Source organism: Sturnira hondurensis, unplaced genomic scaffold, assembly GCF_014824575.4.
Source record: "Sturnira hondurensis isolate 20B ecotype Veracruz unplaced genomic scaffold, ASM1482457v3 Scaffold0005329, whole genome shotgun sequence".
NCBI classification, from domain to species: domain Eukaryota; kingdom Metazoa; phylum Chordata; class Mammalia; order Chiroptera; family Phyllostomidae; genus Sturnira; species Sturnira hondurensis.
Genome location: NW_028077960.1, coordinates 1,326,733 through 1,341,070, shown reverse-complemented (window position 1 = coordinate 1,341,070; position 14,338 = coordinate 1,326,733). Strand labels below are relative to the sequence as shown.

Genomic DNA, 14,338 nt, shown 5'->3' with positions numbered 1-14,338 from the left:
CAACAAATCCCAGCCACAGTTGCCAGGGCTGTTATTAGCAGGACTATGAAGCGTTCTAGGATGAGAGCAGGACCCTCCTGTGGGCTCTGAGTGAGACTCTATAGAGGCCAGAGTCAAGGGGACAGGACTGGAGCCTTCCTCACCCTGCCCCCTGCCCCATTCCCCTTCTCCAGACCTCAGGCCCTGAGCTTTGTTTTGTTTTTAGTACCTGGGGTTTGGGGCTTTATTTTTGCTGCACTTTACATTAACTATTTAAATCTACCTTATTCCATCAAGTATTCTTGAGGGCTTCCAAGCATGTGTGTGATACTGAGACTGACTTGGGCAGTGAAGGGGATGTGAGGGGATGATAAGACTCAGGGAACTCAGACCGTGGGTGCACAGGGCCTGATGTTGGGCTGAATATTTGGGCCTGTGCTTCCTGGTGCTCAGAATGAAAAGGAAAACATCAGTTAGGAGTTTCACACGGTCATCAGAACCACATGGGGGCCCTGAGGACTGGTTTTCCAGAAGGAGGGGCCTTAGGGGAATGGGACATGAAGGCTTCCACCCTTGTTAGCTTGGATCGGAGCAGCCCCTGCCTTCCTGCCCATGCCCTCTCCCCAGTTGGGACAGTGGATTCACTGGATTGGCCCTGCAGCCTAGGAGTTGGGACAGAGAACCTGGAGTCCTTGGTGGGAGCTGGGTAGGACCCTGCACACGGTGCAGGGTCATCTCATCCTTTTTACTCGGCACCTGGGCTCAGGGAGGCAGAGCTCGGTGTGCAGTGACACGGGGACCAGAGCCGGGCTGACCCTGCTGGGACCACCCCCTGGAGGTAGAGTCTGGTTCGAAAGGCCCCTCAAATACCAACTCTCAACCCTTTCATTTTACAGGTGGGGAAACTGAGACCCAGAGGGGAAATTGAGTACCTACTGTGGGCCAGGTGTTGGTTTGTTTTTTTTTTTAAGATTTTATTTATTTATTTATCTTTAGAGGGGAAGGAGAGAGGGAAAGAAACATCAATGTATGGTTGCCTTTTGTGTGTCCCCTGCTGGGAGTTGGCCTGCAGGGAACTGGCCTGCAACCAAGGCATGTGCCCTGACTGGGAATTGAACTGCGATCCTCTGGTTCGCAGGCCTGTGCTCAATCCACTGAGCTACGCCAGCCAGGGCTGGGCCAGGTGTTTTAAGGCCATCACCCACTTCTTTACTGTGCCCTTTGGGTGTGCAAGAGGAAGCCGGGCTCAGCAAGGTTGAGTAACTTGCTCAGGGTTACCGGGCTGGAAAGCTGAGGAGCCAGGCTGGAACCCAGGCCTGTCTGGCCTCAGGAGGTGGGAGGAGATGTGTGGCGCCCAATCCTCTCAAGATCTTGCCTGGCCAACGTGGGGGCTGCATTTGTCTAGACATTTCTGCACCCCACAGAAGCCCAGGATTTGGGGAGTGGAGGTCAGATCTGGGTCAGGAAGGCTGACCCCTGTTCCTGCACAGGGTGATGATGGGCCAGCATGTGTGAGGTGGGCACTGCGCCACAGGTCCTGATGTTTGTGTCCCTGCCCCAAGTCCCCCGGCCCCACTCCCAGCTCTGAATTTTCCTGTCCAGCTGCACCTGTGCACCTGAACGGCAGGGTCTGAGGTCAGCTCTGCCCTCTCTGCTTCTCTCCTCAAGAAATCTCAGTTTCTCCCCACTGCCTGAGCCCTGTCTCCAGATTCCTGTGCCTGGCCTTCCAGCTTTCAACCTTGAACCTAGCTCAGCCCTTGAGGCTCCCCTACACCCCCTCTCATGACCCGACTCTGCGGGTACCAACCTTCTTCTTTCCTACCCCAACCCGCTGGTCTGAGCTGCTCAGTGCAGGATGGAGTGATCTGCCTCCCTTCTGGTGCCGCTGGGGCTCTCGAGGATGTGAGGGCTCTGTAGAGCCTTGCAGGGAAGGAGACTTAAAGAGGATGGATGTTCATCGATCACAGAGGATGGGTCTAGTGTGCCACCTTATTATAGATGAAGAAACAGGGATCAAAGAAGAGGAGGCTGGTCTGAAGTCACACATCTGGGAGGAAGTGGATGAGATGGACTTCCTGTTCGTTCCATCTGACTCCAACTGGAGCTGTCTTAAGGCTGGAGGAGGGGCAGGAATGAGGTGGTGAGAGCCCTGTTCCAGGTGCGGCCATTCCTCCAGGCCTGGCCCTTAGTAGGAACTGGGCCAGTTTGGGGGGCTGGAACTTAGGCAGGCCCCGGTGGAGCCCACCTGCCCTAGGCTGGTGGGTACATGGTATGGCTGTGAAAAATGGGCTCCTGGTAGGCTGAGTATTAACCTCATTGCCAGGTTTTGGGAAAGGCATCTGCCTGAAATGCCTGCACCGGGGCAGGATCTGTGACCACTAGACCTGGCTGGATGGGGGGTGAGGAGGCAGCCAGGGGCCATCTCTGCTGGTAGGTGGTTGGGGTGGGAGCCCAGTATTGTTACCAAACCCAGCCAGTGGTGGTGGTGGTGGTGGTGGTGGTGGTGATGGGGGTTCTGCCGCTTGCCGCCTACTAGGCAAAATTCCAAAGACAGAGTTGGATGGAAAGGAAAGGAATGGAATGTTTTATTTAACAGTTATCTAATTTGAAATAATGGCAAGTTTCTGCCTCAGAGCCCATTCCTTGTAAGACACCCAAAGAAAATCACCCTGCTACCCTCTGCCAGCTCAGTTCAAGGTTGCTCCAGGAACCTCTTCTCCTGCCCGAAAGTATTATAAATGGAGGTGGCTTAGCTGGTCTCTAGTCATTGTCTGGCTTCAGGCATCTTTCAGTCTGTGTACCCAGGGGTCCTACTCTCAGTGTGCTTTTCTCTGCCTCTGGCCACTGCCCCACCCCTGACCCCTGTGTGCCTGTGTGCCTGGCTGGGCAGGACCCATGTAACACAGCTCCAGTTGCCCTGGTGGCTTCCCACTGTGGGGGAGGGAAGCCCCTCCTGCTGCGTGTTGGTTCTGAGGCCCTGCCAGCGCTGGAGCCGGCAGAGCGGCAGCGGGCCTGGGGGGAAACTGCTGCTGACAGGTCTGGGTGGGGTCTGTGGCTGACAGGCCTGTGCTGGAGGTGAGTGGGCAGCAGCTGCTGGCAGGCTCGTGCAGGGGAGGGGCATGGGGCTGCCCCTAACAGGCTGCCAGTGCCCATGGCCTGAGCCTCTTACTGTCTCCAAGGTCCAGGGCCAGGAACCCCAGTCCCTAGGGACTAGGAAGGAGGGGAGATAAAAAAGGATTGGCATTTCATTGCGCTCCTTTTTAAATGCTTCCCCCAGAATTCCTTGCCTGGCCAGCATGGATAGTTTAACCCTCCCTCATTTCTGGAGTTTTCTGTTACAGTCTGAGGAAGGAGACAACCTGGTCTGGGGTCCCACCTGAAGAAGATTACTTTGAAGTGTCTCTTTTCTTTTCTCCCCATTTATGTGTCTTCTTTGGAGAAATGTCTATTCAAGTCCTTTGCCTAATTTTTGACTTGGATTATGAGGTCTGTCTGGAAAAAGTCCAGCCATTGTTAATATAACAAGAACAGTTTGCATGACATCCATGTAACCTGGCAGCCAAGGAGAATGGACTGGATGTGCATGTGTGAACAATGATGACTTTACTGCACTGGTCCGTGGGGGCGGTAGACACCGATGAGTGAGCGTGTGTCCTGTGTGGCCACCACATTCATAGTCACTGAGCGAGTAGAGCAATGAATCTGCGTCAGATTTTGTGTTAAGCTTGAACATCCCTCCATGGAAACTGTTTGGATGATTTAGAAGGTTTTTGGGGACAATGCAAGGAGTGCATCACAAATAAAAGTGTGGCGCAAACCCTACAAAGATGGGCAAGAATCTGTTGAAAGTGATCCATGCTCTAGAAGGCCTGCAACAAGCAGAGCACCTGAGACTGTTGAACGTGCACAGGCTGCAATCAACAAAGGTCCCCGACTGACAGTGTGAGACCTAGAAGCTGATGTGGGGATTCTAAGCACTACTGTGTCTGAGATTTTGATACAGGATCTTGGCATGAAACGTGTTGTGGCAAAATTTGTTCCGTGGCTTCTGCTACCAGAGCAAAATATAGTGCTGCAGTTGTTAATGATTTGATTCAAACCACTACTAGTGAACCAGATTTCCTCATAAAGGCCATAACTTTTAAGGGGACTGGGGGGGTCACTGTCCTATGTACAGTGTTTCTTGTGTCTTACATCTTCTTCAATAAATGTCTCTATTTTTCATACTTTGTGGCTGGATATTTTCTGGACAGACCTCATATTTGGTTTTTGGTGTTGAGTTGTGGGAAATTCTTTTTGTTTGTTAAGATTTATTTATTTATTTTTTTGAGAGAGAGGGGAAGGGAGGAAGAGAGGGAGAAAAACATCAATGTGTGAGAGAAACATCAACTGACTGTCTCTCACACACCCTCCACTGGGGACCAGGCATGTGCCCTGAATGGGAATTGAACTGGCGATCTTTTGGTTCTCAGGCCTTTGCAGGACAGTCTCAGTCCACTGACCCATACCAGCCAGGATGGAATTCTTTATATATTCTGGGTATTAATCCCATTTCAGATGTATGTCCCCCTTGCAGACATTTTCTCCCATTCCATAAATTGCCTTTTCACTCTTTTGGTGGTTTTCCTTGCTGTGCAGAAGCTTTGAGTCTGATGCAATCCCACTTGTCTGTTTTTGCTTTTGTTGCTTGCGCTTTGGTGTCATATCCAAGAAACCACTACCAAATTCAGTGCCATGAACATTTCCCCCCATTTTCTTCTAGGAGTTTTGTAGTTTTGAGTCTTTCACTTATTTGTATGTTGTAAGATAAGGGTCTAGTTTCATTCATTTGCAGGTGGACATTCAGAAACTGAACGTAGGCTGTAGCCACTACAAGCTCATTCTTTCCTGTGCATCGTCTGTATGTCCGGTCCACTAGGAGCAGGACCCACGTCCTTTCCTCCCCGGGGGGATGGCTGGTGCCCTGGCCCCAAGTCCTTTGCCTTTCCTTTGGGTACTGCTGCCCCCAGGCCAGGCAGGGCTGGACTGCTTCCAAGGCAGGGCCCGCACCCCCCCCCCCCCCAGGGCAGTGTGAACCACTGCAGGGACGCAGGCCTCTACCCCACCCATGTCCACGGCCTCTGGGTGGGGTCAGGAGCTCTGTGATGGAGTAGACCAGTGTCAGACTACTCAGCAGGGCTGGGCAGGACCAACGGCCCAGTGTCAAGACTGGTCACTGATCTGGGGGCGGCAGGTCGTCAGTGAGACACCCAAAGCCTCTGGTCTCATCCTGCCCTGGTCTTCTTTTGGCGACTTGGATGATGGTGCAGAGCCCGCATTTGCCATCCAGAGGCAGTCCTCACCTTGGGTGCTCAGCAGATGAAATTCCTCGGCCAAAACCCACCAGGCCACCTGAAATTCTGGAGTGGAAAAAATGCAGTTGTGCACTTAGACGTGAAAGCTCAGTGACCAGGAGACGGGCACAAGAGCGAGGACTGGGCTGTGAGTGCTACCTCTCACCCCGAGATGTGCTGAGCTGGAGCCGGCTCACACCTCTCTCTCCTGAGCCCATTGGTACGTGGTCAGGAATTTTTTGAGCCACTTGTTAAACATAGGCATCCCGGATGTCGGGACTTTTTCAGGGCTGGTGGATTCAGGCTGCCTGTGAAGCCAGGGGATTAATGGGCCCTACCACCAGCTTTCTGTGTGACCGAAGAAAGCCTTGTCCTCTCTGTGGGCCCCAGTTTCTCCATTTGTAAAATAACCTTTGTTTCCTTTTTGTAGGGGAATTTTGAGGGTTAAGATGGTAGATATGAGTCGTTCTCTGGGGAGCTAGTTATGCTGTTATTATTACTTCTCCGGACAGGGCTTGTCGGTTGCTCTGAGATCCCCTCCAATACACTGAGACCCACAGATAGTTATGGGAGATGTGTGTCTGGCTGCGCGTGTGTGCATGCATGCATGTGTGTGCTGGGGGGAGGGACACCTGAAGGGGACCACTGGAGCTGAGCAGACCTGGTGGTAATGGGGCCAGAGGAAGGGCCCTGCCCCTCTCAGCTCAGCCTCCTGGAGCAGGGAGGGGGAGACGGGCTTGTGCCCGCTATATATAGCGGATCAGACACACACACCCACTGAGGCGGGGGAGGGGAAGGAAAGTAGTCCATCTAAAAATACAGCCCAGGGAAAATATCCCAATGCCTGAGCCTCAGCCTGAGCGATCTGTCTCATTCTCTCGCCTGCCACCCCCGCGCCCTGACTTACCTCACAGCCGCCTCCACTCCTTTTGGAACCTTTGGGATGTTGCCTCCTCCCACTGTGCCACCTTCCCCTGGTGCCCTTCGAGTAGGGCTGAGGACTTCCTGCCACCATTGCACCTGTGGAGAAACTGAGGCCTGGAGAGGGCTCGCCTCAGTGGGAAGGCCCCTGCCATGGCCCCTCTGGATACCCAGAGCCTCCCTCACCCACTGGGCCTTGGACTCGGGTGGGTTTAGGGCTTAGCTCTGCACTCACTTGTTGTGATATTGTCCCTCTGAGCCTCGGTTTCCTCGACGACACAGGGGTGGGGCATAAAGGGAACCACTTACCTAGTAGGTGGTGATGAGGGTGGAAGGAGAGGTGCAGGTAAAGCCCGTGACATGGGGCTGGGCACTTCAAAAGCACTCAGTGAATCAGCCCCTGTCACTGTTGTTGTTCGTTATCGTCATCTTTGTCCTGGCAGCGAGTCCCTCTTTTCCTGAGGCTGGGGTCCTCTAAGCCCCATTTCCTGAGGCTTTGCTGGAATAGTGTCCTTTGAAAAACGGCTTTTCCCCTTGGAGCTTCCTGAGGGCAGGCCTGCATCCCAGCGCCCGTATGGCCCGCTCACCATGGCCTTCAGGAGATGGCAGCATTGCTGAGGAAGGCAGGGCCAGTGAGCCCCTGCCCCAGGCCAGGCTCCCACCGTGCATGCAGGTGAAATGGGACGGGTCGTCGCTATCCCCACTTTAACGCTGGGATCCTGGAAAAACCACCGTCCCGGGGTCACACAGCTGGGATGGCGGACTTGGGTCAGAGGCTATCTGACCTTCCTGGGCTCCCAAGTCTCAGGGTTAGAGGGACCCCTCACCTGCCTGTCTCCCCTTCTGTGGACCGTGGGAGCCTCCCGGGGCCTCACTGAAAGGCCTGCCCCCTTCCCCCCAACCCTTCCCAAATGCTCCTTCCTGAGTGTCTTCTGCCACCTATCTCTGAACCTGGCCGTGCGAGGGATCTGAGGGTCCCAGGCTTCTGAAGCTAGAGTGTGCACTCCTGGTTTCAGTGAACGCTCGGTGGGTGCCTGTGTGATGGTTCGGTGTGAAAATGCCAACCCACACCCACGTGGGGAGACAAGTCAGTTGAAGCCTGCACTCCCGTTAGTGGGCATCAGCTCATGACTAGACTTGGCTCCTCCATCCCCACCCACACCCCACGCCAATGCCTTATTTTGACATTCTGTAATTTTCTCCATAAATGTTTCCGTGTATATCTCTAAAAGTTAAGGACCCTTTAAAAAATGTAACCATAATGCCATTACCATACCTTAAAAGTCAAATGTTGCCTGGCCCTTGGTATCGATTACCTGATTTCATGCTTCAAAATAGACCTCAGGTAGGAGTTAGCATTGCCACTGTGTAGATGAGAAAACTGGAGGCCCAGAGAGTTCAGTCACTGGCCTGAGGCTGCACAGCTAACAAGTGGCCAAGAAGGGAGCCTGTACCACGTCCCCCTTCCCTCTGCCAGGTCAGGGCCCACATCTGCCCCCTGCCACTCCCTCAGCGTTGCCAAGTCTTGTGGCCCTGGCAGGGCCCTGGGCATACTTTCATTGGGGAGTGTCTGGGGCTCAGCCTGAGGCTCAGCACAGGCGTGTGCCTGGAGTGCAGGCTGCACAGGCCCCGCCAGTGGGTTGTGTCCTCTGGCCAGTGCTGAGCTCTATGGGACATTAACGAGCTCTTTAGATAAACTGAAACATAAGTACCTTTTCATGGGGGAAACTGCCGCATATCAGGGTAAAATGCATCTACAGTGTCACCAAGGCACACGTCATCCTATAGGCACTGGTGAGGGAGGCAGTGAATCCCCAGCTTCACCCTTCCTGGGTGGTCTTGAGGGCAGCAGGTACTTGGTGGGCAGGTCAGCATCAAGCTCTGCAGGGGGAAGAGGAGGGTTGTCTGAAGTTTTGGGGGGTGTCAGATGTCAGAGAGGGGTGGAGTGGGGCAGGGAGGTGGAGGGCAGAGGCAGTTACTTGCTTCAGGCTGCCCATTTCACAGATGGAGAAGCTGAGGCCCAGAAAGGGGAATGAAAGGTCCAAGGTCACATATCCTGAGAGCTGTCCCCAGCAGCCCAAGGGGACACTGCACCCACAGGCACACTCCTGTATTTCTCTCCTCCCCACCCCCACCCTCATCCCACCTCAAAGCAGATGTGGTCAGGGCCTGGGCAGGCCCAGAGTCTCCCCTGGTTCACTGGACCCTTAGCTCCTCCTGCCTCTCTCTGGGCCTGAGTGGGGAGAGTCAGGATGGGACTAGGGGAGTGGAGTGTGTAAGTGCTCATTGGATGTCCCCTTCACTCCCTCCTTGGAAGGCCCCCAGCAGACATGGGCTGTGATGGTCTCCTGGAGAGCATGGGCCCGGGTGTCCCTCTACCCTCTCTTCTTTCTTTCCTTCCACAAATACTTCTTAAGTGCTACCTCCAGCCAAACACATGGGCACGGGGGGTTCAGCAGTGAACAAACAAAAAAATACAGTCAAATGATCAAACAAAGCAACAAAAATGAAGTCTCCGGCAGCTTCATGGAGCTTACAGTTTCATCAGAGGAGACTGAGGCTCACTCAGGAAGCTAGCTAAGTGCTAGGCTGCTGAGTACGCACTGCCCTGGCCGCTCCGCATCCCCTGAGAGGGTCTCAGAGGGGACCAGCCAGGCTGGGGAGGTGGAGGAGGGCTTCTGTGAGGAGGTGACACTGCAGTGGAGTGCTGCGGGATGACCAGGTGACCCGAGAGGGTACGAGGCTGTAGCTGGAGAGGGGGGGCGGCAGGCAGAGGGAATGGCACGCACAGAAGCTCTGTAGCAGAGCTCCGGGCCTGGGGAGACACCTGTGCGGCCGGAGTGTAGCACTTTTCAGGAGGTGGAGTGGGAGGTGAAAGGGGTCGGGCCAGGCCTCCCTGGGGGCCATGAGGGCTTTAAACTGGGCTGGGGAGGGTTGTGCTCTTAGGTTTGTGGTGTGGACAGATTTCTGGCTGTTAGTGGGAAAATGGTCTGGAGTTGAGTTAGGAGTGGAGTGGTGGGGGGTGGTGATGGTTAGGGGTGAATGTGACCATCCAGCTGGGAGGGGCTGGGGGGTCCGGACCAGGGTCCTGATCCAGGCGCCCACTGGCTAGCTATCTGCCCCTGATATTCTTCCCCGGCCCGCTGACCCAGGGAGGTCCCTGCAGAGTTCAGGGGGAACAGTACTCGGGAAAACCCCTTATTTTGTGGGAGCTGGAGGGCCGAGGGGTCAAGTGGCTGCTTTTCTGAGATGGGTGCCCTTCTTCCTCTAGGAGTCAGGGAAGCCAGGCGTGGGAGGGCCTGCTGGCCCAGGGTGCCCCCTCTCCGAGATGCAGCTCAAGGGGCAGCTGGCGTGTGAGGGCAGGAGCACTGAGGGTGTGACATATGCCTTGTCACGACTGAACTCAGGAAGGAGGGAGAGAAAAAAAAGGCTTGCTTTACTTAATTATGACTGATGGTGACAGCTCCCATCTTTGGTCGGAAAAGTATCTGTGAGGTGTCTGTAAGGCTTTTCTCAATCGGGATAATTATGTTAATTAAATCCTTCCTTTATAGGAGTTCTGATTAACAAAAACAATGTCACTGCTCTCTTTAAGCACTCTAACCTTCTGTTGCACGGGAAAGAAGGCCCTTTCTCAGCAATTTATGGATCTTCCCGTGGATTTCAAGAGGCAACCTGCTGTCAGGTGGCCTGGTGGCAGGCAGTTTGCGCCTGCACATGTGGGGATGGAGGCAGGGGGAGGGGCAGGCTAGTGGACCTGGCCGGCGGCCACACAGGCCCTCAGGGTGGGGATGGACCCGGGTGCTGTGCTGCCGATTCTTCTGGAGAATAAAAATATCATTTCTTTCTCTAATTGTTGTTTATGTCCTCTGGAAAGCATGTGGGTAATTAATGAGCTCCCAATTAAGAAAATTACGTGTGGGAGAGAGGTGCCCAGCCAGAGTGGTTCTAGAGTTAAGAGCAAGCCGAAGGATGCATCCCTGCTACACCCCGCCTCCTGGCCTTTGTGGGCAGGATGGGAGCAGTGGGAAGGAGGGGGTGGTTGATATGCAGGGATGAGAGATGGAGTGAGGGAGGGGCTGGGGTGGGGAGAAGCAGGTAGGAGGGGGAGGAAGGGGCCATACCTGTCTCTTACATCCCAAGAGGCTGAGCTGGGAGGAGTGAGAGTGGAGCCTTGATGCCAGGAATCTGAGTCTGGGCCTGGCTCTCCCACCCTGACGCCCTTTGTCACGGGACGCAGCCTCATGGTCTCGGCCTGCATTCCTCACCTTTGCCTGGGTCAAAGACCCCAAACAGTGGCTCAGAGGCAGACTCCGCCTCATGGATGTGTTTGTGCATTAATCATGTATAGCGTTCGCATGGGTGCCAGTGTGTGAGTGCATGTATATGGAAGAGTGTATATGTGGCTGTGTTTGTGTGTTTGTGAGTGTAAGTGTGATATGAGTGTATTATGCATTTATGTGTGCAAATGCGTATGTGAGAATACGAGTGGACAAGCCTGAATGTGTGGATACACATATGTGTATGAGAGTGTATATATTCTAGCCACAAAATGTGGTTAAAATCTTAGCCCACGGATTTTGGAAATATTGGCTACATTTTGAAAAGTCAGAAGCCCAGGACCCTCTGCCCCCAGGAGCCCGGGGTAGGTAGATGCATCTGCACTCACTGAGCCTCCTCCTTCCCTGTCTGTACTGCAGCCTGACTGTCAGCCCTGGTCTCAGGAAGGACTGATGGGCTCTGGCACCCTGTGACCCTATGCTCAGCTCAGGCCTGCAAGGGTTGGGGGCATGGTCTTGTATGGAGAAGGGTGTTTAGGTCCCAAAGAAAGGAGGGACATCTCAGCTGACTGCCATGCCATTCTCCTGAGAGGACCTAGTGCAGATGGGGTCACAGAGGCCTCAGTGGGGGTGCCCCAGGTGCTGGAGGGACACTCTGTGGGCTTCCTCACCCCGTTCACACCCAGCCATTCTAATCCTGGGAGCTGCTCGGCACAGTCAAGGTCACAGTCCAAGGGGCTCAAAGCTGGGGGCTGACTCTCTCAGGGTGTCTGTGTTATAGGAGACATCACCACAGCAAGGCAGCACCTAACAGGGAGAGCCTCCCGCCACCCCCTCCTCCTTGAGCCCCCAGCAGTCTGCTGTACACCCCTCCTCACAGTCACAGTCACTGTCTCCCTCTGGCCACACTCCTCATTTACTAAGGGCTTTGGCTCCAGTTCTGTTCTGTCAGCCCAAGCCCCACCTGCCAAACTCAGCCTGGGGTCTTGTCTGTCTCCTGCTCTCCTGCAATCCCAGCTTAGTCCTGGCCTCTCTTGCTCCCCCAAAAGAGGAAATAAGCTGAGGGGTTCTTTTTTGAATATGCCATCTGGCTGAAGAAGAGTCTGTTATAGTCAGGGAGGCCCCTGTATCCCAGAGAGCATGTGGACTAGGAGGGGCAGGGACTTGTCCAAGGTCATACAGCCTGAAACCATATTCTGGGGAAGGGACAGAACCCAGGCCCCATGACCCCAGGGGGTTATGAAGGTGGCCAAGGCCAAGGAACTATGGCTGAGTGGTCCCCGTAGCCAGAGGAAGACTCTAGAGGCCCCCCAGACCCCTGGACTTCTCAGGAGAACCCTGCACACTAGCCTCTGGCCCACATCTTGGGGGCCTGATAGTGGAGTCCAGAGGCTTGCCTGTGCACATGGGTGTGGGCACTCGCCCATGTTTGCATGTGAGCACACACATGTATATTGGCAAAGGCACATATATACATGAATGGACATGTGTGTACACGTGGGATGTGCCTGCACATGTGTACAAGTGTTGAGGCATCCCTGTTCTCACACACATGGGTATAGTTAGGTCTGTGGTTATGCATGTATGCATACATATGTGGGATAGTACTGTGAACACATACCCACGGGCATGTGTACATGTGGTTGTTTAACACATGTGTGACCAGAATGCTGCACCTCAGTTGTTCTGCCCCTGCATGTTCACACGTGTGTCTTCCCATGTAGGTCTGTGTGTGCTGCTGAGAGACCAGGCAATGCCCCCCCCCCACCCCCCGCCAGGCCCTGGAACAGGGTAGCTCTCTAGGCAGGTGCTGACAAATCAGAGGTGTGTGCCTAGCCCCTGCTGGGAGCCAGCACCCTCAGGAGGGGTGGCACCATTTCTCTAGGTGCCAGTGAATGTCTTCTAACAGGAAGGTTTCAGGGCCTGCTTCCAGCACCCTGGGCGCCCAGCCCTTGCATGGGGAGAGCTTGAACTGTATAACCTACCCTGTGTCTCCAGTGCTCAGATAAGCCAAGGAGGCCCCACTGGGGACGGGCCCTTCCCCACGTGGTGGAACCAAACCCCAGATGTGTAGCGGGGTTTGAGTGATGCTGACGAGTGCCTTGGACTGGCGGCCTGTCTGCTGGGACCATATCCTCAGTAGAGGATGTGCAGCCAGGCCTGCCCAGAAGGAGCTTCCCTGGCCCGCTCTCAGGCCTGCCCCCTCCTCTTCCGACCAACATAGCTGCTAAGGTAGAAGTCAGTTAAGTCCCCATTGTCTCCCCTTCCAGCGCTCTCTCATTATCTGACAGCAGGCTCTTGGGCTGAGCTTATGACCCTCTGCCAAGAGGGAAATGAGTTTTCAAAACAACACAATTCCAACTGCTGAGACGTGGAGAGCTCACGGAGAGGTTTCAGGCACCCCGAGTGATGCTGGGCACTACTTCTGGGCAGGAACACATGCCCCTCGGTAGACACAGTTAGCCCCTGCCTAGGCCGCTGGGACCTGGCCTGCCACTTCCACTTGAGCTTGCCTACGGGGTTGCCCCTCTCACCTCCACTATATTTACGTGTCTGTTTTATGATTTCAATTTTTAATGCCTCTGCTCTTTGAAGACACTTAGTGCTTTCGAGTGGAACATTTCCTTCCAGGATCTGAGCGCAGATTGAGGACAGAGCAATAAATCAACTAATAACTGGAACCTCATTTCCTGCTCCACAGCAGAGTTAACCCCTCCCTTGCTGCATCCCTCTCATGCAGCGGGGTCTGTGAGGGGCCTGGTGAGCTGGTAGCGGAGCCAGGTCCCTGCTGCTCTCTGCTCATACTTTTCCTGTTGCTTCTCTCTCCTCCTGGGTCCCTGTCCTACATGCCTTTGTTTCCCCTCCTTTCTTCTTGTTTTCTTTTCATCTCTATTTATTTCTGTCCTGCTCAAAGCAAGTAGGAATGGACGAGATGTTTGGAACTATGGGTTGTGGAGCAAACCCTGGGATGGTGTGAGAAGGTATTCGTTGGAAACTTCCTAGGCCTGGGCACTGGCCCAGTTTTGCCCTGACCCGTTCTGTGACCTAAGGAAAATGCTCAGTCCTCTCTGAGCCTCCAGGTCACCACGTATGCAAAGGGGTCTTACCACATGGGCGGACCAGGATTTGACTTTTGCATCCTGACAGCAGAGGTGGGCGGTGGCTGGGGTTTCCCCACTTCCTCCCTGCCCATGGTGTCTTGGGGAGAGGAGATATGAGAGCCTTTCAGGCCGTGGGACTGGTAGTGATACCTCAATGCCTCTTACTTCCTCTGTGTGCATGAGTCTGCATGCATTAACTAGTGCCTGTGTGTTCATGTTTGTGTGTGTGTTTCTGCATGTGTCTTGGCCTCTAGGGTCATGACCACTACTGGTTTTTTTTTGTTGTTGTTATTAAATTTACTGAGGTGACGTTGGTTAATAGGGTCATATAGATTTCAGATGTGTACTACCATGATACACTACTGTTCACTGAGGATGCTTCCTGACCCTCTGCAGGACTGTGGAAGGGCTCATAGTGGAGAACCACATCTGCATTGAGAGGCAGAGTGGTGCAGGTCGAGGTTAAGAGCACAGATTCTGGGATCGCAATGCTTGGGTGCAATCTGGCTTTGTCGTTTACTGCTGTGTGACCTTGGATAAGTCACTTAACCTCTCTGGGCCTCAGTTCCCCATCTGTAAAATAGAAATGAGGATAGTTCTTCCCTTTGAACTTTGTCGTACAGACTAAATGAGATAGTTTCTTCTAAGGTGCCTGGTACAGGTAAATGCAGTGTGAATGTTTGCTGTCATTATTGTAAGTCTCTGGCATACGCAGCATGATCCC

At 54.0% G+C, this 14,338-nt stretch overlaps 1 protein-coding gene across 1 annotated transcript in view; it reads left to right on the top strand.

The window, feature by feature from the left end:
* LINGO1 (leucine rich repeat and Ig domain containing 1) overlaps positions 1-14,338 on the top strand; it is a 182,089-nt gene that overhangs the window by 62,457 nt on the left and 105,294 nt on the right. The window lies entirely within an intron of this gene.